At 46.7% G+C, this 24,811-nt stretch overlaps 1 pseudogene; it reads right to left on the reverse strand.

Annotated features, from left to right (window-relative positions):
- Positions 1–9,764: 9,764 nt before the first annotated feature.
- LOC115176434 (dynein heavy chain 11, axonemal-like) overlaps positions 9,765–24,811 on the reverse strand; it is a 31,425-nt pseudogene continuing 16,378 nt past the window's right edge.

Here is a 24,811-nt window from a genome sequence, read left to right on the forward strand (position 1 = left end):
GTCAAACTGGGACATCCTGTTACTGTCAAACTGGGACATCCTGTTACTGTCAAACTGGGACACTGCTCTAGGTCATTTTAATTTAGATTTTTTTGGGGGGGGGAATTATGAAATGCATGCTTTTGTAACAGAAATCAATTTTCTAAATAGGATCAAATGTTCAATTTCATGAATCAAATCTGCTATCAGCTAGCTTAAAAGCGAAAGCTAGCATAGCTGCATATTAACTTTTTTTTAAACCTCTACAGGATCGGTGGGTCCCCTGCGGGACGGTTGGGCTAACGTAGGCTAATGCGATTAGCATGAGGTTGTAAGTAAGAAGAACATTTCCCAGGACATAGACATATCTGATATTGGCAGAAAGCTTAAATTATTGTTAATATAATTGCACTGTCCAATTTACAGTAGCTATTACAGTGAATAATACCATGCTATTGTTTGAGGAGAGTGCACAGTTATGAACTTGAAAAGTTATTAATGAACCAATTAGGCACATTTGGGCAGTCTTGATACAACATGTTGAACAGAAATCAATGGTTCATTGGATCAGTCTAAAATGTTTGTCTGAAATCACAACACACTGAATGTTGCCGTTATCTGCTACTAAAGGCCATAAGCCATGGCACAATATATCCAAGGTGCCACAGTATCAAAGCTGATTCTGAATTAACAACATATTGGATAACTGGGCTAGTGTAACCTGAGGGATGAACCCAGGCTTAATGCTGGAGAAACCAACGTCTTGACCATTAGACCGTTAGACCAAGAGGAAATTCCCTATTGGCCCGAGGGCCAACACTGATTTTGAAGTTGCAGGCTGGGCTACCCATCACAATGAGCATCCGCGACCGACTCATGTCTGCTACACTAGCAGGCACCAGATTTGCTTTGAAGGCCACATTTTCTCAGACGACATAACAGGTGTCAAAATGGGCACTCTCTTAATGCCAAATGGTGCACTATTCCCCACATAGTACACTACTTTTGACCTGAGTCCTACGGATCCTTGTCAAAAGTAGTGCACTACATTGGGAATAGGGTGCCGTTTGGCGTACAGGCCATCTCTGAGATTATTAAAAAATATATATATTTTACCTTTATTTAACTAGGCAAGTCAGTTAAGAACAAATTCTTATTTTCAATGACGGCCTAGGAACAGTGGGTTAACTGTCTTGTTCAGGGGCAGAACGACTGATGATGATCCGTGAGGGTGAAGGAGGAAAGATAAGAAACGTGATTTATAATAACAAATGACAAAAAATGGAGATCACAACCATTTGTACCTGTATTGTTTAGCAAATGACTTCCTTCTTCAGCACTAATTGCAGCGATCACTTATGCGGCGTGGCGAACTGTCACGTCGGCCTGCGTGTAATTACACAGAGAACAACGCTTCATTGCCCCCCTAATGAATTCTCTGTGTAAGCAGATACAGGTTAGTGTTTAGTTAACATAATGAAGGACATTCGTTTTTGGGGGGGCAGAATCTGAGGAGATAATTGGTTGTGACCAGAGTAATAGGAAGAGAAAAACACATTACGTGTTGTTAGTGTGAATGAGGGGCACAACAGTATAATAATGACAGGATTCTTTCTTTGTGTGTTGGAGATACAGTGAAAGGATAGGTTGGGCTGTGTGAGTGGAGATACAGTGAAAGGATAGATTGGGCTGTGTGAGTGGAGATACAGTGAAAGGATAGGTTGGGCTGTGTGAGTGGAGATACAGTGAAAGGATAGGTTGGGCTGTGTGAGTGGAGATACAGTGACAGGATAGGTTGGGCTGTGTGAGTGGAGATACAGTGACAGGATAGGTTGGGCTGTGTGAGTGGAGATACAGTGAAAGGATAGGTTGGGCTGTGTGAGTGGAGATACAGTGAAAGGATAGGTTGGGCTGTGTGAGTGGAGATACAGTGAAAGGATAGATTGGGCTGTGTGAGTGGAGATACAGTGAAAGGATAGGTTGGGCTGTGTGAGTGGAGATACAGTGATATGATAGGTTGGGCTGTGTGAGTGGAGATACAGTGATATGATAGGTTGGGCTGTGTGAGTGGAGATACAGTGAAAGGATAGGTTGGGCTGTGTGAGTGGAGATACAGTGACAGGATAGGTTGGGCTGTGTGAGTGGAGATACAGTGACAGGATAGGTTGGGCTGTGTGAGTGGAGATACAGTGAAAGGATAGGTTGGGCTGTGTGAGTGGAGATACAGTGATATGATAGGTTGGGCTGTGTGAGTGGAGATACCGTGAAAGGATAGGTTGGGCTGTGTGAGTGGAGATACAGTGATATGATAGGTTGGGCTGTGTGAGTGGAGATACAGTGATATGATAGGTTGGGCTGTGTGAGTGGAGATACAGTGATATGATAGGTTGGGCTGTGTGAGTGGAGATACAGTGATATGATAGGTTGGGCTGTGTGAGTGGAGATACAGTGATATGATAGGTTGGGCTGTGTGAGTGGAGATACAGTGATATGATAGGTTGGGCTGTGTGAGTGGAGATACAGTGATATGATAGGTTGGGCTGTGTGAGTGGAGATACAGTGATATGATAGGTTGGGCTGTGTGAGTGGAGATACAGTGATATGATAGGTTGGGCTGTGTGAGTGGAGATGTGAAGATACACTATTTGACCAAAGTATGTGGACACCTGCTCATCGAACATCTCATTCCTAAATCATGGGCATTAATATGGAGTTGGTCCCCCTCTTTGCTGCTAATTTCAGCCTCCACTCTTCTTGGAAGGCTTTCCACTAGATGTTGGAACATTGCTGTGGGGACTTGCTTCCATTCAGCCACAAGAGCATAAGTGAGGTCGGCACGGATGTTGGGCGATTAGGCACAGTCGGCATTTCAGTTCATCCCAAAGGTGTTTGATGGGTTGAGGTCAGGGCTCTGTGCAGGCCAGTCAAGTTCTTCCACACAGATCTCGACAAACCATTTCTGTATGGACCTCGCTTTGTGCACGGGGGAATTGTCATGCTGAAACAGGAAAGAGCCTTCCCCAAACTGTTGTCTCAAAGTTGGAAGCATAAAATTGTCTACAATGTCATTGTATACTATAGGATTAAGATTTCCCTTCACAGGAACTAAGGGGCCTAGCCCAAACCATGAAAAACAGCCACAGACCATTATTTCTCCTCCACCAAACTTTACACTTGGCATTATGCATTTGGGCAGGTAGCCTTCTCCTGGTGTCCGCCAAACCCAGTTTCGTCCGTCGGACTGCCAGAGGGTGAAGCGTGATTCATCAATACAGAGAATGCATTTTCACTGCTCTTTTCTGCTGCTCCAGAGTCCAATGGCAGCAAGCTTTACACCACTCCAGCCGACGCTTGGCATTGTGCATGGTGATCTTAGGCTTGTGTGCGGGTACTTGGCCATGGAAACCCATTTCATGAAGCTCCTGAAGAACAGTTGTTGTGCTGACATTGCTTTCAGAGGCAGTTTGAAACTCGGTAGTGAATGTTGCAACCGAGGACTCGGTTTCAGCACTCGGTGGTCCCGTTCTGTGAGCTTGTGTGGCCTACCACTTCGCGGCTGAGCCGTTGTTGCTCCTAGACGTTTCACAATAACAGCACTTACAGTTAAACGGGGGAATCTCTAGCAAGGCAGAAATTTGATACTGACTTGTTGGAAAAGTGGCATTCAATGACGGTGCCATGTTGAAAGTCACTGAGATCTTCAATAAGGCCATTCTACTGCCAATGTTTGTCTATGAAGATTATATGGCTGTTATACACCTGGCAGCAATAGGTGTGGCTGAAATAGCAGAATCCACTAATTTGAAGCGGTGTCCACATCCTTTTGTATATACAGTGTATGATAGGAATGGAAATTATTTCCTTTTTTAAGTGTGGAATATTTCACTGCATATGAATGGAACATTTACTAACTGTACTTGTTTTGCTTATCGAAAGAACTTGTATTACTATTTAAAAAACACAAATGTATGTAATTGATCAAAATATATTGTCTTAATACAAATCTCATCTCTTGGATGAGTTTCCAATTGACACTAATTGACTCTTCGTTAAGCCCCACCACAGAATTTGGGGTAACCAATCGCAGCGCACGTCAGACAAGCTCACGTTTTAAAGGCATGGAAGCCATTGAGGGCATTGTAAAGACTGAGCAAAAACAAATTGTTGAAATGGCTAATAACTGTGCACCAGGAGTACTTGCTACTGTGATTCCTGAAATGCAGAGCCTGTAGGAGTATTTTTCGTCTGCTACATTGTTTGCTAGCTCAGCTGGTTATCTACTGTAGCTCCCAGTCTAAGTTACATTGACCACCCAACATTGCTAACGCTGGCTAGCTAGCCAGTTAATATAACTTATTTTTTCTAAATGTATGTTGGCTAACTTAGTTAGCAATGTTATGAATATAACTCTCATCTACTGTTGACATCAGGATATGATTTGAGAGCAGTAGTTAGCCCCAAAAGTGGTTAGTGCCGAGTACTTGGACAAAATGAGTATTGTAACGGATATTGAGAATTTTGCAAATACGATTATGACAAGTCTTTTTTTTTGTATTATCCTTGGTCAGCCAGCATGCATCTCTCTTTCACTCAAACAGTGTGAAGCGCTGTGTGCTCTAAACAACTATTAGCTTGTTCTATCTTTAAAGAAACAGGTGGGGTATTGGTTGAGGCTGGTGCTACGATTGAATTGGATTAGAAAATGCCGCTCTCATTTCCCCCGACAGAAACCATTGCGGCTCTTAATCACTCACACAGTGAGGGGAACAAGTCCCCCCTTCCCAAAACATTGTGTGTGAATCATAATCCGTGACTACTCATTGTTGTTGTAGCTATCAATCTAGTTATTTTCTGTAGACTTATCTGAGGCCATATGGTTGTTTGTCTGTCTACTTGGCGCTGTTTAGAAGGTTACTGCTTTGTCTGTCCGTATAAATATTCCATTGCTGACGACGTCTGTTGTTATGTCGTGATCTAAGCCCATGCTTGGTTGCTATTTTTATTTCTTCTCGCCCAGGCATGTTTCCTGAGCGACAGATCATTAGAAAATAAAATGAAGATCTGAATCTGTGTCTGGAATAAATACAGGCTGCATTAGCCTACCTTCATCTGAATCTGTGTCTGGAATAAATACAGGCTGCATTAGCCTACCTTCATCTAAATCTGTGTCTGGAATAAATACAGGCTGCAGTAGCCTACCTTCATCTAAATCTTTGTATCACGACTTCCGCCGAAGTCGGTCCCTCTCCTTGTTCGGGCGGTGTTCGGCGGTCAACGTCACCAACCTTCTAGCCATCACTGATCCATTTTTCATTTTCCATTGGTTTTGTCTTGTCTTCCTTCACACCTGGTTCCAATCCCATCAATTACATGTTGTGTATTTAACCCTCTGTTTCCCCTCATGTCCTTGTCGGAGTGTAACGGTTGTCGTACTGTAGAGATGACCAAAACGCAGCGGGAATGTGACTGCTCATCTTTATATTTATTAAGTAAAGAGAACACGGAAAAACAACAAAACAAAGAACTACAGATAACAGTTTCGCAGGCTAACAATAAGCAGTGCAAAATCAACTACCCACAAAAACCCCAGGTGAAAACAAGCTCCTAATATATGACTCCCAATCAGGAACAACGACGTACAGCTGTTCCTGATCGGGAGCCACACAGAAAACAAAGAAATAGACAAACCAGAAAACCAGAACCAGAACATACCCTGAAACCCCGGAACACATAAATATAACACCCCTTTAATAACACATACAACCCGAACCATAAGAAACAAATACCCTTCTGCCACGTCCTGACCAAACTACAATACAAATACTCCCTCTACTGGTCAGGATGTGACAGTACCCCCCCCCCCCAAAGGTGCAGACCCCGGATGCACCTCACTCAAAAAAACAAAATACCCCAAAACAACATAAATCTGTAACGGCTGTCTGAAGAGAGAGTAGACCAAGGCGCAGCGGAGTTAGTGTTCATCATGATTTTTAATAACAGAAGAACACTACACAAAACAAAACGAGAAAACTGACAGCCAAACAGTCCTGTCAGGTGCAAAACACTATAACAGAAACAATTACCCACAAAACCCAAAGGAAAAACATGCTCCTTATGTGTGACTCCCAATCAGCAACAACAACCTTCAGCTGTGCCTGATTGGGAGCCACACACGACCCAAAACAAAGAAATACAAAAACATAGAAAAAGGAACATAGAACGCCCACCCAATGTAACACCCTGGCCTAACCAAAATAAAGAACAAATGCCCCTCTCTATGGCCAGGGCATTACAAAATCTCCTAAACTAAAGGGAGGGTGGCTGCCGTCAACGACGGCACCTGTGCTACACCCCCCCCCCCCTCCCCAACCCACCTATACTGGAGGTGGCTCAGGTTCTGGTCTACTGCCCTCCAGAGTGTAGGCAGACTCACTCGGTTCCGGACCGCAGGCAGACTCACTCGGTTCCGGACCGCAGGCAGACTCACTCGGTTCCGGACCGCAGGCAGACTCACTCGGTTCCGGACCGCAGGCAGACTCACTCGGTTCCGGATCGCAGGCAGACTCACTCGGTTCCGGACTGTAGACCCATTCACCCCTCTCCGAACTGTGGGCCGTCTCGCTCGGTTCTGCACAGTGGGCCGTCTCCCTTGGTTCCGAACTGTAGGCCGTCTCCCTTGGTTCCGAACTGTAGGCCGTCTCACTCGGTTCCGGACTTAACACTCTTACCGGATACTCATGACGGGGTACTGTTGTTGGATACTCTGGACGGGCACTGTTTCCGGACACTCTGGACAGGGCACTGTTTCCGGACAATCGAGGCTGGGCTGACGCACTGGAAGCCTGATGCGTGGGACTGGTAGTGGAGGTACCAGCCTGGGGACACGCACCTCAGGGCTAGTGCGGGAAGCAGGAACTGGCCGAGTGGAACTGGTATTACGCACTGGAAGCCTGATGCATGGTGCTGGTACTGGAAGTGCCAGTTTGGGAACACGCACCTCATGGCTAGTGCGAGGAGCGGGAACAGGCTGAGTAGGACTAGGCTGACTCTCTGGAAGCTTGATGCGTGGTGCTGGTACTGGACGTGCCAGACTAGGGATTCGCACTTCCGGGTCAGCACGAGAGGCAGGAACTGGAAATACTGGGCCATGGAGGCGCACAGGCGGTCTTGATCGCACCTCCTGCACAACCCGTCCTGGCTGGATGGAACTAGTAGCCCTGTATGAGCGGGGTGCTGGTACAGGGCGAACTGGGCTGTGCAGGGGCCTGATGGTTGCCGTGCGCACTTCTTCAAAACTCGGCGCCCTCCGCTCCATACGGTCCTCCATATAAACACGGGTAGCTGGCTTATGGCTCATCCTTCGCCCAGCCAAACTACCCGTGTGCCCCCCCAAAAAAAATTATTGGGGGTACCTCTCGTGCTTCTCCCTCCGCGCGTACAAGGCCTCGTACCTACGCCTCTCTGCCTTGGCTGCCTCGATTTCTTCCCGTGGGCGACGGTATTCCCCAGCCTGGTGCCAAGGTCCAGCCCCGCCCAGAATTTCCTCCCATGTCCATTTCTCCTGATAGTCCATATCAAAATCCCTTTGCTCCTTACTCCGCTGCTTGGTCTTTTTGTGGTGGGTAGTTCTGTCACAGGTGTCGTTGTGTAGCGATGACCAAAATGCAGCGGGAATGTGGATGCTCATCTTTATATTTATTAAATAAAGAGAACACGAAAAAACAACAAAACAAAGAACGGCAGACGACAGTTTTACAGGCTATACTCACAGCAGTGCAAATACAACTACCCACAAAAACCCCAGGTGAAAACAAGCTCCTAATATATGACTCCCAATCAGGAACAATGACGTACAGCTGTTCCTGATCGGGAGCCACACAGAAAACAAAGAAATAGACAAACCAGAAAACCATAACCAGAACATACACTGAAACCCGGGGACACATAAATATAACACCCCTTTAATAACCCACACAACCCGAACCATAAGAAACAAATACCCTTCTGCCACGTCCTGACCAAACTACAATACAAATACTCCCTCTACTGGTCAGGACGTGACACGGAGATTGTTTTATTGTATGTTTGTGTAAATCGTGTCGGTGCACGACGGGTTTTGTACCCACTTATATTATTTTTTGTATATTTTGGTTTTGGAGTTTTATGAGCACTTGTTGAACAACTGTTTAAACCAAGTTCGTTTTCCTGCGCCTGACTTCCCTGCCACCAACACGCAGCCATTACACTGTGTCTGGAATAAATACAGGATGCAGTAGGCTACCTTCAGCTAAATCTGTGTCTGGAATAAATACAGGCCGCATTAACCTACCTTCATCTAAATCTGTGTCTGGAATAAATACAGGCTGCATTAGCCTACCTTCATCTACATCTGTGTCTGGAATAAATACAGGCTGCATTAGCCTACCTTCATCTGAAACTGTGTCTGGAATACATACAGGCCGCATTACCCTACCTTCATCTAAATCTGTGTCTGGAATAAATACAGGCTGCAGTAGCCTACCTTCATCTGAATCTGTGTCTGGAATAAATACAGGCCGCATTAACCTACCTTCATCTGAATCTGTGTCTGGAATAAATACAGGCTGCATTAGCCTACCTTCATCTAAATCTGTGTCTGGAATAAATACAGGCTGCATTAGCCTACCTTCATCTGAATCTGTGTCTGGAATAAATACAGGCTGCATTAGCCTACCTTCATCTGAATCTGTGTCTGGAATAAATACAGGCTGCAGTAGCCTACCTTCATCTGAGTCTGTGTCTGGAATAAATACAGGCCGCATTAGCCTACCTTCATCTGAATCTGTGTCTGGAATAAATACAGGCTGCATTAGCCTACCTTCATCTACATCTGTGTCTGGAATAAATACAGGCTGCAGTAGCCTACCTTCATCTGAAACTGTGTCTGGAATACATACAGGCCGCATTACCCTACCTTCATCTAAATCTGTGTCTGGAATAAATACAGGCTGCAGTAGCCTACCTTCATCTGAGTCTGTGTCTGGAATAAATACAGGCCGCATTAGCCTACCTTCATCTGAATCTGTGTCTGGAATAAATACAGGCTGCATTTGCCTACCTTCATCTGAATCTGTGTCTGGAATAAATACAGGCTGCAGTAGGCTACCTTCATCTGAATCTGTGTCTGGAATAAATACAGACTGCAGTAGTCTACCTTCATCTGAATCTGTGTCTGGAATAAATACAGGCTGCATTAGCCTTCCTTCATCTGAATCTGTGTCTGGAATAAATACAGGCCGCAGTAGCCTACCTTCATCTGAATCTGTGTCTGGAATAAATACAGGCTGCGGTAGCCTACCTTCATCTAAATCTGTGTCTGGAATAAATACAGGCTGCAGTCACCTACCTTCATCCGAATCTGTGTCTGGAATAAATACAGGCTGCAGTAGCCAGCCATGCATTAGGCTATTTTTTGGCCTATTTCATTGATAGTTGAATAGGACTAAGTAAGTAAATCATGTGCATTTTCATCTGTCGGGGTCATTTATCGTTGAACAATGTGTGTGAATGAGTGAAGGAACATAATGATGCATTCTAAGTGATAGAGCAGTAATGTAGACCTGAGGTATAGCCTTTACCGGCATTTAAAGTGCACTTCCGGGTTTTCCGATCGCCAGTAAATCCGATTACGAGTATCGAGTGTGATAAAACGGATACGATTAGGAATATGAGTATGACGAGATCGGCACACTCCTAGTTACTAGGTTTGGCTGCATGGTGACAGTGCATCCAGAACCATCCAGTGGCTAGACACACTACAACCTTAATTTTACCAGGTTCTTGTGAATCAATTGTAATGACAGTCCACCACAACCACCCGATTAAACTATCGGGTGCCACCACATACCCAACAGTTTGAGATCATTGTGAGGGGATTTTGCCAGTGGTTCGTATGGGGAAACAGGCTTCCCAGGAAAATGTTGACTGAGGTTGCAACAGTAACCAAGGGGGGGCGGAGCATAGTGAAGGGTAAATTAATTCCGGAGTAGTTCCTGATTCCTCCAACCTGGATTTGTGGAAAACCTGGGGATTTTTGAAAGGTTTTGGGAATGTGAGCATTACTTTGGTGTTGGTTTCCATGTAGTTGTAGAGCACGTTTACAGAGATGACCAGGTCTCCTGTGTTGAAGGGTTAAGATCTGTTCCAGCCCTGGGGATCAAACTTCCTGCGCTCCGTCACACAGGCATGGAGGTAGCAGAGGGAGAAGAACAGATTGTTGAACTCCTGCTCCCGAGAACACATCTCCAGGGTATCCTGTAAACAGAGAAAGAGAGAGAGCAATAGCTATCAAAATCAAATGTTATTTGCCACATGCGCTGAACACAACAGGTGTAGGTGAAAAGCAGCTACTGTAAGTGAGCTTCACTACAGGTGAAAGGCAGCTGCTGTAAGAAAGCTTCACTACAGGTGAAAGGCAGCTGCTGTAAGAGACCTTCACTACAGGTGAAAGGCAGCTGCTGTAAGAAAGCTTCACTACAGGTGAAAGGCATCTGCTGTAAGAAAGCTTCACTACAGGTGAAAGGCATCTGCTGTAAGAAAGCTTCACTACAGGTGAAAGGCAGCTGCTGTAAGAAAGCTTCACTACAGGTGAAAGGCATCTGCTGTAAGAAAGCTTCACTACAGGTGAAAGGCAGCTGCTGTAAGAAAGCTTCACTACAGGTGAAAGGCATCCGCTGTAAGAAAGCTTCCCTACAGGTGAAAGGCATCTGCTGTAAGAGAGCTTCACTACAGGTGAAAGGCATCTGCTGTAAGAGAGCTTCACTACAGGTGAAAGGCAGCTGCTGTAAGAAAGCTTCACTACAGGTGAAAAGCAGCTGCTGTAAGAGACCTTCACTACAGGTGAAAGGCAGCTGCTGTAAGAAAGCTTCACTACAGGTGAAAGGCAGCTGCTGTAAGAAAGCTTCACTACAGGTGAAAGGCATCTGCTGTAAGAAAGCTTCACTACAGGTGAAAGGCAGCTGCTGTAAGAGAGCTTCACTACAGGTGAAAGGCATCTGCTGCAAGAAAGCTTCACTACAGGTGAAAGGCAGCTGCTGTAAGAGGGCTTCACTACAGGTGAAAGGTAGCTGCTGTAAATATTAACTACTGTAGGGCACTGAGTTTTCCTTCACCGCATGACCTTGACCAGGAAAAACTCTGAACCCTGCTCATTTCACAAGGCATCACTTAAATTCTATATCTACAAAACAACTTTTTTTAATCAGCCGTATGTTTGCCTCTGACCTGGTTGAAGTTGTGGAAGGCAGCGTGCAGACTGGCGTGCCTGCCGGAGGGTAGCTCGTTGGGGATCTTGCTGGCGTCCTCCAGGATGTCTCTGGGGATGATGTGCTGGTCAGGGATGGGCGCTGGCTCCCCGCTGATGAACACCCGGTAGTCATGGTGTCTGCCCTGGTCCACTCCAGGAGGGCTTCCAGAGTGGGCAACCAACGCTCCACCAGGTGCACTTTCTGACTGAAACAACACACACACACACACACACACACACACACACACTATACTGTATTTATTGTACTTTATGTGTTCATTAACGTTTCTTAATGAGCGGAAATGTTTCTAGAAACAAGACCTAAACACTTTTGTTCCAGCCAAGAAACGAAGCAGCTGATTGAGCTGATCTAATCTAATCACGCTTTAGATTGAACCAACTTGATTGAACCAAATTGATTGAACCAAATTGCCATAGGTTCACTGGCTCAGATCAAGAAGGGAGATAATCATGTTGAATCAGGTGCTCTATTCTATTGTCACTGGCTGGCTGCTGGAACAACATTATACAGTCACTATGACCCTCCAGACTACCACTAGTCTAGTCTGGCTGCTGACTGGAACAACATCATACAGTCACTATGACCCTCCAGACTACCACTAGTCTAGTCTGGCTGCTGACTGGAACAACATCATACAGTCACTATGACCCTCCAGACTACCACTAGTCTAGTCTGGCTGCTGACTGGAACAACATCAAACAGTCACTATGACCCTCCAGACTACCACTAGTCTAGTCTGGCTGCTGACTGGAACAACATCATACAGTCACTATGACCCTCCAGACTACCACTAGTCTAGTCTGGCTGCTGGAACAACATCATACAGTCACTATGACCCTCCAGACTACCGCTAGTCTAGTCTGGCTGCTGGAACAACATCATACAGTCACTATGACCCTCCAGACTACCACTAGTCTAGTCTGGCTGCTGACTGGAACAACATCATACAGTCACTATGACCCTCCAGACTACCACTAGTCTAGTCTGGCTGCTGGAACAACATCATACAGTCACCATGACCCTCCATACTACCACTAGTCTAGTCTGGCTGCTGACTGGAACAACATCATACAGTCACTTTGACCCTCCAGACTACCACTAGTCTAGTCTGGCTGCTGCAACAACATCATACAGTCACTATGACCCTCCAGACTACCACTAGTCTAGTCTGGCTGCTGGAACAACATCATACAGTCACTATGACCCTCCAGACTACCACTAGTCTAGTCTGGCTGCTGGAACAACATCATACAGTCACCATGACCCTCCATACTACCACTAGTCTAGTCTGGCTGCTGACTGGAACAACATCATACAGTCACTTTTACCCTCCAGACTACCACTAGTCTAGTCTGGCTGCTGGAACAACATCATACAGTCACTATGACCCTCCATACTACCACTAGTCTAGTCTGGCTGCTGACTGGAACAACATCATACAGTCACTATGACCCTCCAGACTACCACTAGTCTAGTCTGGCTGCTGGAACAACATCATACAGTCACTATGACCCTCCAGACTACCACTAGTCTAGTCTGGCTGCTGGAACAACATCATACAGTCACTATGACCCTCCAGACTACCACTAGTCTAGTCTGGCTGCTGACTGGAACAACATCATACAGTCACTATGACCCTCCAGACTACCACTAGTCTAGTCTGGCTGCTGACTGGAACAACATCATACAGTCACTATGACCCTCCAGACTACCACTAGTCTAGTCTGGCTTCTGGAACAACATCATACAGTCACTATGACCCTCCAGACTACCACTAGTCTAGTCTGGCTGCTGACCGGAACAACATCATACAGTCACTATGACCCTCCAGACTACCACTAGTCTAGTCTGGCTGCTGGAACAACATCATACAATCACTATGACCCTCCAGACTACCACTAGTCTAGTCTGGCTGCTGACTGGAACAACATCATACAGTCACTATGACCCTCCATACTACTACTAGTCTAGTCTGGCTGCTGACTGGAACAACATCATACAGTCACTATGACCCTCCAGACTACCACTAGTCTAGTCTGGCTGCTGGAACAACATCATACAGTCACTATGACCCTCCATACTACCACTAGTCTAGTCTGGCTCCTGACTGGAACAACATCATACAGTCACTATGACCCTCCAGACTACCACTAGTCTAGTCTGGCTGCTGGAACAACATCATACAGTCACCATGAACCTCCAGACTACCACTAGTCTAGTCTGGCTGCTGGAACAACATCATACAGTCACTATGACCCTCCAGACTACCACTAGTCTAGTCTGGCTGCTGGAACAACATCATACAGTCACCATGACCCTCCATACTACCACTAGTCTAGTCTGGCTGCTGACTGGAACAACATCATACAGTCACTTTGACCCTCCAGACTACCACTAGTCTAGTCTGGCTGCTGACTGGAACAACATCATACAGTCACTATGACCCTCCAGACTACCACTAGTCTAGTCTGGCTGCTGGAACAACATCATACAGTCACTATGACCCTCCATACTACCACTAGTCTAGTCTGGCTGCTGGAACAACATCATACAGTCACCATGACCCTCCAGACTACCACTAGTCTAGTCTGGCTGCTGACTGGAACAACATCATACAGTCACTATGACCCTCCAGACTACCACTAGTCTAGTTTGGCTGACTGGAACAACATCATACAGTCACTATGACCCTCCAGACTACCACTAGTCTAGTCTGTCTGCTGGAACAACATCATACAGTCACTATGACCCTCCAGACTACCACTAGTCTAGTCTGGCTGCTGACTGGAACAACATCATACAGTCACTATGACCCTCCAGACTACCACTAGTCTAGTCTGGCTGCTGGAACAACATCATACAGTCACCATGACCCTCCATACTACCACTAGTTTAGTCTGGCTGCTGACTGGAACAACATCATACAGTCACTTTGACCCTCCAGACTACCACTAGTCTAGTCTGGCTGCTGGAACAACATCATACAGTCACTATGACCCTCCAGACTACCACTAGTCTAGTCTGGCTGCTGGAACAACATCATACAGTCACTATGACCCTCCAGACTACCACTAGTCTAGTCTGGCTGCTGGAACAACATCATACAGTCACTATGACCCTCCAGACTACCACTAGTCTAGTCTGGCTGCTGGAACAACATCATACAGTCACTATGACCCTCCATACTACCACTAGTCTAGTCTGGCTGCTGACTGGAACAACATCATACAATCACTATGACCCTCCAGACTACCACTAGTCTAGTCTGGCTGCTGACTGGAACAACATCATACAGTCACTATGACCCTCCAGACTACCACTAGTTTAGTCTGGCTGCTGGAACAACATCATACAGTCACTATGACCCTCCAGACTACCACTAGTCTAGTCTGGCTGCTGACTGGAACAACATCAAGCAGTCACTATGACCCTCCAGACTACCACTACTCTAGTCTGGCTGCTGGAACAACATCATACAGTCACTATGACTCTCCAGACTACGACTAGTCTAGTCTGGCTGCTGACTGGAACAACATCATACAGTCACTATGACCCTCCAGACTACCGCTAGTCTAGTCTGTCTGCTGACTGGAACAACATCATATAGTCACTATGACCCTCCAGACTACCGCTAGACTAGTCTGGCTGCTGACTGGAACAACATCATACAGTCACTATGACCCTCCAGACTACCACTAGTCTAGTCTGGCTGCTGACTGGAACAACATCATACAGTCACTATGACCCTCCAGACTACCACTAGTCTAGTCTGGCTGCTGGAACAACATCATACAGTCACTATGACCCTCCAGACTACCACTAGTCTAGTCTGGCTGCTGACTGGAACAACATCATACAGTCACTATGACCCTCCAGACTACCACTAGTCTAGTCTGGCTGCTGACTGGAACAACATCATACAGTCACTTTGACCCTCCAGACTACCACTAGTCTAGTCTGGCTTCTGGAACAACATCATACAGTCACTATGACCCTCCAGACTACCACTAGTCTAGTCTGGCTGCTGACCGGAACAACATCATACAGTCACTATGACCCTCCAGACTACCACTAGTCTAGTCTGGCTGCTGGAACAACATCATACAATCACTATGACCCTCCAGACTACCACTAGTCTAGTCTGGCTGCTGACTGGAACAACATCATACAGTCACTATGACCCTCCATACTACTACTAGTCTAGTCTGGCTGCTGACTGGAACAACATCATACAGTCACTATGACCCTCCAGACTACCACTAGTCTAGTCTGGCTGCTGGAACAACATCATACAGTCACTATGACCCTCCATACTACCACTAGTCTAGTCTGGCTCCTGACTGGAACAACATCATACAGTCACTATGACCCTCCAGACTACCACTAGTCTAGTCTGGCTGCTGGAACAACATCATACAGTCACCATGAACCTCCAGACTACCACTAGTCTAGTCTGGCTGCTGGAACAACATCATACAGTCACTATGACCCTCCAGACTACCACTAGTCTAGTCTGGCTGCTGGAACAACATCATACAGTCACCATGACCCTCCATACTACCACTAGTCTAGTCTGGCTGCTGACTGGAACAACATCATACAGTCACTTTGACCCTCCAGACTACCACTAGTCTAGTCTGGCTGCTGACTGGAACAACATCATACAGTCACTATGACCCTCCAGACTACCACTAGTCTAGTCTGGCTGCTGGAACAACATCATACAGTCACTATGACCCTCCATACTACCACTAGTCTAGTCTGGCTGCTGGAACAACATCATACAGTCACCATGACCCTCCAGACTACCACTAGTCTAGTCTGGCTGCTGACTGGAACAACATCATACAGTCACTATGACCCTCCAGACTACCACTAGTCTAGTTTGGCTGACTGGAACAACATCATACAGTCACTATGACCCTCCAGACTACCACTAGTCTAGTCTGTCTGCTGGAACAACATCATACAGTCACTATGACCCTCCAGACTACCACTAGTCTAGTCTGGCTGCTGACTGGAACAACATCATACAGTCACTATGACCCTCCAGACTACCACTAGTCTAGTCTGGCTGCTGGAACAACATCATACAGTCACCATGACCCTCCATACTACCACTAGTTTAGTCTGGCTGCTGACTGGAACAACATCATACAGTCACTTTGACCCTCCAGACTACCACTAGTCTAGTCTGGCTGCTGGAACAACATCATACAGTCACTATGACCCTCCAGACTACCACTAGTCTAGTCTGGCTGCTGGAACAACATCATACAGTCACTATGACCCTCCAGACTACCACTAGTCTAGTCTGGCTGCTGGAACAACATCATACAGTCACTATGACCCTCCAGACTACCACTAGTCTAGTCTGGCTGCTGGAACAACATCATACAGTCACTATGACCCTCCATACTACCACTAGTCTAGTCTGGCTGCTGACTGGAACAACATCATACAATCACTATGACCCTCCAGACTACCACTAGTCTAGTCTGGCTGCTGACTGGAACAACATCATACAGTCACTATGACCCTCCAGACTACCACTAGTTTAGTCTGGCTGCTGGAACAACATCATACAGTCACTATGACCCTCCAGACTACCACTAGTCTAGTCTGGCTGCTGACTGGAACAACATTATACAGTCACTATGACCCTCCATACTACCACTAGTCTAGTCTGGCTGCTGGAACAACATCATACAGTCACTATGATCCTCCGTACTACCACTAATCTAGTCTGGCTGCTGGAACAACATCATACAGTCACTATGACCCTCCAGACTACCACTAGTCTAGTCTGGCTGCTGACTGGAACAACATCATACAGTCACTATGACCCTCCAGACTACCACTAGTCTAGTCTGGCTGCTGACTGGAACAACATCAAACAGTCACTATGACCCTCCATACTACCAGTAGTCTAGTCTGGCTGCTGACTGGAACAACATCATACAGTCACTATGACCCTCCAGACTACCACTAGTCTAGTCTGGCTGCTGACTGGAACAACATCATACAGTCACTATGACCCTCCAGACAACCACTAGTCTAGTCTGGCTGCTGACTGGAACAACATCACACAGTCACTATGACCCTCCAGACTACCACTAGTCTAGTCTGGCTGCTGACTGGAACAACATCATACAGTCACTATGACCCTCCAGACTACCACTAGTCTAGTCTGGCTGCTGACTGGAACAACATCATACAGTCACTTTGACCCTCCAGACTACCACTAGTCTAGTCTGGCTGCTGGAACAACATCATACAGTCACTATGACCCTCCAGACTACCACTAGTCTAGTCTGGCTGCTGGAACAACATCATACAGTCACTATGACCCTCCAGACTACCACTAGTCTAGTCTGGCTGCTGGAACAACATCATACAGTCACTATGACCCTCCAGACTACCACTAGTCTAGTCTGGCTGCTGGAACAACATCATACAGTCACTATGACCCTCCATACTACCACTAGTCTAGTCTGGCTGCTGACTGGAACAACATCATACAATCACTATGACCCTCCAGACTACCACTAGTCTAGTCTGGCTGCTGACTGGAACAACATCATACAGTCACTATGACCCTCCAGACTACCACTAGTTTAGTCTGGCTGCTGGAACAACATCATACAGTCACTATGACCCTCCAGACTACCACTAGTCTAGTCTGGCTGATGACTGGAACAACATTATACAGTCACTATGACCCTCCATACTACCACTAGTCTAGTCTGGCTGCTGACTGGAACAACATCATACAGTCACTATGATCCTCCGTACTACCACTAGTCTAGTCTGGCTGCTGGAACAACATCATACAGTCACTATGACCCTCCAGACTACCACTAGTCTAGTCTGGCTGCTGACTGGAACAACATCATACAGTCACTATGACCCTCCAGACTACCACTAGTCTAGTCTGGCTGCTGACTGGAACAACATCAAACAGTCACTATGACCCTCCATACTACCAGTAGTCTAGTCTGGCTGCTGACTGGAACAACATCATACAGTCACTATGACCCTCCAGACTACCACTAGTCTAGTCTGGCTGCTGACTGGAACAACATCATACAGTCACTATGACCCTCCAGACAACCACTAGTCTAGTCTGGCTGCTGACTGGAACAACATCACACAGTCACTATGACCCTCCAGACTACCACTAGTCTAGTCTGGCTGCTGACTGGAACAACATCATACAGTCACTATGACCCTCCAGACTACCACTAGTCTAGTCTGGCTGCTGACTGGAACAACATCATACAGTCACTATGACCCTCCAGACTACCGCTAGTCTAGTCTGGCTGCTGACTGGAACAACATCATACAGTCACTATGACCTGCCAGACTACCACTAGTCTAGTCTGGCTGCTGACTGGAACAACATCATACAGTCACTATGACCCTCCAGACTACCACTAGTCTAGTCTGGCTGCTGGAACAACATCATACAGTCACTATGACCCTCCAGACTACCAATAGTCTAGTCTGGCTGCTGACTGGAACAACATCATACAGTCACTATGACCCTCCAGACTACCACTAGTCTAGTCTGGCTGCTGAGTGGAACAACATCATACAGTCACTATGACCCTCCATACTACCACTAGTCTAGTCTGGCTGCTGACTGGAACAACATCATACAGTCACTATGACCCTCCAGACTACCACTAGTCTAGTCTGGCTGCTGGAACAACATCATACAGTCACTTTGACCCTCCAGACTACCACTAGTCTAGTCTGGCTGATGACTGGAACAACATCATAGTCACTATGACCCTCCATACTACCACTAGTCTAGTCTGGCTGCTGACTGGAACAACATCATACAGTCACTATGACCCTCCAGACTACCACTAGTCTAGTCTGGCTGCTGGAACAACATCATACAGTCACTATGACCCTCCATACTACCACTAGTCTAGTCTGGCTGCTGACTGGAACAACATCATACAGTCACTATGACCCTCCAGACTACCACTAGTCTAGTCTGGCTGCTGACTGGAACAACATCATACAGTCACTATGACCCTCCAGACTACCGCTAGTCTAGTCTGGCTGCTGACTGGAACAACATCATACAGTCACTATGACCCTCCAGACTACCACTAGTCTAGTCTGGCTGCTGGAACTACATCATACAGTCACTAAGACCCTCCAGACTACCACTAGTCTAGTCTGGCTGCTGGAACAACATCATACAGTCACTATGACCCTCCAGACTACCACTAGTCTAGTCTGGCTGCTGGAACAACATCATACAGTCACTATGACCCTCCAGACTACCACTAGTCTAGTCTGGCTGCTGGAACAACATCATACAGTCACTATGACCCTCCAGACTACCACTAGTCTAGTCTGGCTGCTGACTGGAACAACATCATACAGTCACTATGACCCTCCAGACTACCACTAGTCTAGTCTGGCTGCTGACTGGAACAACATCATACAGTCACTATGACCCTCCAGACTACCACTAGTCTAGTCTGGCTGCTGACTGGAACAACATCATACAGGCACTATGACCCTCCAGACTACCACTAGTCTAGTCTGGCTGCTGACTGGAACAACATCATAGGCACTATGACCCTCCATACTACCACAAGTCTAGTCTGGCTGCTGACTGGAACAACATCATACAGTCACTATGACCCTCCAGACTACTACTAGTCTAGTCTGGCTGCTGGAACAACATCATACAGTCACTATGACCCTCCATACTACCACTAGTCTAGTCTGGCTGCTGACTGGAACAACATCATACAGTCACTATGACCCTCCAGACTACCACTAGTCTAGTCTGGCTGCTGACTGGAACAACATCATACAGTCACTATGACCCTCCAGACTACCACTAGTCTAGTCTGGCTGCTGGAACAACATCATACAGTCACTTTGACCCTCCATACTACCGCTAGTCTAGTCTGGCTGCTGACTGGAACAACATTATACAGTCACTATGACCTGCCAGACTACCACTAGACTAGTCTGGCTGCTGACTGGAACAACATCATACAGTCACTATGACCCTCCATACTACCACTAGACTAGTCTGGCTGCTGACTGGAACAACATCATACAGTCACTATGACCCTCCAGACTACCACTAGTCTAGTCTGGCTGCTGACTGGAACAACATCATACAGTCACTATGACCCCCCAGACTACCACTAGTCTAGTCTGGATGCTGGAACAACATCATACAGTCACTATGACCCTCCAGACTACCACTAGTCTAGTCTGGCTGCTGACTGGAACAACATCATACAGTCACTATGACCCTCCAGACTACCACTAGTCTAGTCTGGCTGCTGACTGGAACAACATCATACAGTCACTATGACCCTCCAGACTACCACTAGTCTAGTCTGGCTGCTGACTGGAACAACATCATACAGTCACTATGACCCTCCATACTACTACTAGTCTAGTCTGGCTGCTGGAACAACATCATACAGTCACTATGACCCTCCAGACTACCACTAGTCTAGTCTGGCTGCTGACTGGAACAACATCATACAGTCACTATGACCCTCCAGACTACCACTAGTCTAGTCTGGCTGCTGGAACAACATCATACAGTCACTATGACCCTCCAGACTACCACTAGTCTAGTCTGGCTGCTGGAACAACATCATACAGTCACTATGACCCTCCAGACTTCCACTAGTCTAGTCTGGCTGCTGACTGGAACAACATCATACAGTCACTTTGACCCTCCAGACTACCACTAGTCTAGTCTGGCTGCTGACTGGAACAACATCATACAGTCACTATGACCCTCCATACTACCACTAGTCTAGTCTGGCTGCTGGAACAACATCATACAGTCACTATGACCCTCCAGACTACCACTAGTCAAGTCTGGCTGCTGACTGGAACAACATCACACAGTCTCTATGACCCTCCATACTACCACTAGTCTAGTCTGGCTGCTGACTGGAACAACATCATACAGTCACTATGACCCTCCATACTACCACTAGTCTAGTCTGGCTGCTGACTGGAACAACATCATACAGTCACTATGACCCTCCAGACTACCACTAGTCTAGTCTGGCTGCTGGAACAACATCATACAGTCACTATGACCCTCCAGACTACCACTAGTCTAGTCTGGCTGCTGGAACAACATCATACAGTCACTATGACCCTCCAGACTACCACTAGTCTAGTCTGGCTGCTGACTGGAACAACATCATACAGTCACTATGACCCTCCAGACTACCACTAGTCTAGTCTGGCTGCTGGAACAACATCATACAGTCACTATGACCCTCCAGACTACCACTAGTCTAGTCTGACTGCTGACTGGAACAACATCATACAGTCACTATGACCCTCCAGACTACCACTAGTCTAGTCTGGCTGCTGGAACAACATCATACAGTCACTATGACCCTCCAGACTACCACTAGTCTAGTCTGGCAGCTGACTGGAACAACATCATACAGTCACTATGACCCTCCAGACTACCACTAGTCTAGTCTGGCTGCTGACTGGAACAACATCATACAGTCACTATGACCCTCCAGACTACCACTAGTCTAGTCTGGCTGCTGGAACAACATCATACAGTCACTATGACCCTCCAGACTACCACTAGTCTAGTCTGGCTGCTGACTGGAACAACATCATACAGTCACTATGACCCTCCAGACTACCACTAGTCTAGTCTGGCTGCTGGAACAACATCATACAGTCACTATGACCCTCCAGACTACCACTAGTCTAGTCTGGCTGCTGACTGGAACAACATCATACAGTCACTATGACCCTCCAGACTACCACTAGTCTAGTCTGGCTGCTGACTGGAACAACATCATACAGTCACTATGACCCTCCAGACTACCACTAGTCTAGTCTGGCTGCTGACTGGAACAACATCATACAGTCACTATGACCCTCCAGACTACCACTAGTCTAGTCTGGCTGCTGGAACAACATCATACAGTCACTATGACCCTCCAGACTACCACTAGTCTAGTCTGGCTGCTGACTGGAACAACATCATAGTCACTATGACCCTCCATACTACCACAAGTCTAGTCTGGCTGCTGACTGGAACAACATCATACAGTCACTATGACCCTCCAGACTACTACTAGTCTAGTCTGGCTGCTGGAACAACATCATACAGTCACTATGACCCTCCATACTACCACTAGTCTAGTCTGGCTGCTGACTGGAACAACATCATACAGTCACTATGACCTGCCAGACTACCACTAGACTAGTCTGGCTGCTGACTGGAACAACATCATACAGTCACTATGACCCTCCATACTACCACTAGACTAGTCTGGCTGCTGACTGGAACAACATCATACAGTCACTATGACCCTCCAGACTACCACTAGTCTAGTCTGGCTGCTGACTTGAACAACATCATACAGTCACTATGACCCTCCAGACTACCACTAGTCTAGTCTGGCTGCTGGAACAACATCATACAGTCACTATGACCCTCCATACTACCACTAGTCTAGTCTGGCTGCTGACTGGAACAACATCATACAGTCACTATGACCCTCCAGACTACCACTAGTCTAGTCTGGCTGCTGACTGGAACAACATCATACAGTCACTATGACCCTCCAGACTACCACTAGTCTAGTCTGGCTGCTGACTGGAACAACATCATACAGTCACTATGACCCTCCATACTACTACTAGTCTAGTCTGGCTGCTGGAACAACATCATACAGTCACTATGACCCTCCAGACTACCACTAGTCTAGTCTGGCTGCTGACTGGAACAACATCATACAGTCACTATGACCCTCCAGACTACCACTAGTCTAGTCTGGCTGCTGGAACAACATCATACAGTCACTATGACCCTCCAGACTACCACTAGTCTAGTCTGGCTGCTGGAACAACATCATACAGTCACTATGACCCTCCAGACTACCACTAGTCTAGTCTGGCTGCTGACTGGAACAACATCATACAGTCACATTGACCCTCCAGACTACCACTAGTCTAGTCTGGCTGCTGACTGGAACAACATCATAGTCACTATGACCCTCCATACTACCACAAGTCTAGTCTGGCTGCTGACTGGAACAACATCATAAAGTCACTATGACCCTCCATACTACCACTAGTCTAGTCTGGCTGCTGACTGGAACAACATCATACAGTCACTATGACCCTCCATACTACCACTAGTCTAGTCTGGCTGCTGACTGGAACAACATCATACAGTCACTATGACCCTCCAGACTACCACTAGTCTAGTCTGGCTGCTGACTGGAACAACATCATACAGTCACTATGACCCTCCAGACTACCACTAGTCTAGTCTTGCTGCTGATTGGAACAACATCATACAGTCACTATGACCCTCCAGACTACTACTAGTCTAGTCTGGCTGCTGGAACAACATCATACAGTCACTATGACCCTCCATACTACCACTAGTCTAGTCTGGCTGCTGACTGGAACAACATCATACAGTCACTATGACCTGCCAGACTACCACTAGACTAGTCTGGCTGCTGACTGGAACAACATCATACAGTCACTATGACCCTCCATACTACCACTAGACTAGTCTGGCTGCTGACTGGAACAACATCATACAGTCACTATGACCCTCCAGACTACCACTAGTCTAGTCTGGCTGCTGACTGGAACAACATCATACAGTCACTATGACCCTCCAGACTACCACTAGTCTAGTCTGGTTGCTGGAACAACATCATACAGTCACTATGACCCTCCAGACTACCACTAGTCTAGTCTGGCTGCTGGAACAACATCATACAGTCACTATGACCCTCCAGACTACCACTAGTCTAGTCTGGCTGCCGGAACAACATCATACAGTCACTATGACCCTCCAGACTACCACTAGTCTAGTCTGGCTGCTGACTGGAACAACATCATACAGTCACTATGACCCTCCATACTACCACTAGTCTAGTCTGGCTGCTGGAACAACATCATACAGTCACTATGACCCTCCAGACTACCACTAGTCTAGTCTGGCTGCTGACTGGAACAACATCATAAAGTCACTATGACCCTCCATACTACCACTAGTCTAGTCTGGCTGCTGACTGGAACAACATCATACAGTCACTATGACCCTCCAGACTACCACTAGTCTAGTCTGGCTGCTGACTGGAACAACATCATACAGTCACTATGACCCTCCATACTACCACTAGTCTAGTCTGGCTGCTGGAACAACATCATACAGTCACTATGACCCTCCAGACTACCACTAGTCTAGTCTGGCTGCTGACTGGAACAACATCATACAGTCACTATGACCCTCCATACTACCACTAGTCTAGTCTGGCTGCTGACTGGAACAACATCATACAGTCACTATGACCCTCCAGACTACCACTAGTCTAGTCTGGCTGCTGACTGGAACAACATCATACAGTCACTATGACCCTCCAGACTACCGCTAGTCTAGTCTGGCTGCTGACTGGAACAAAATCATACAGTCACTATGACCCTCCAGACTACCACTAGTCTAGTCTGGCTGC

The sequence above is a fragment of the Salmo trutta genome, chromosome 37 (genome assembly GCF_901001165.1).
Source record: "Salmo trutta chromosome 37, fSalTru1.1, whole genome shotgun sequence".
In the NCBI taxonomy this organism is placed as follows: domain Eukaryota; kingdom Metazoa; phylum Chordata; class Actinopteri; order Salmoniformes; family Salmonidae; genus Salmo; species Salmo trutta.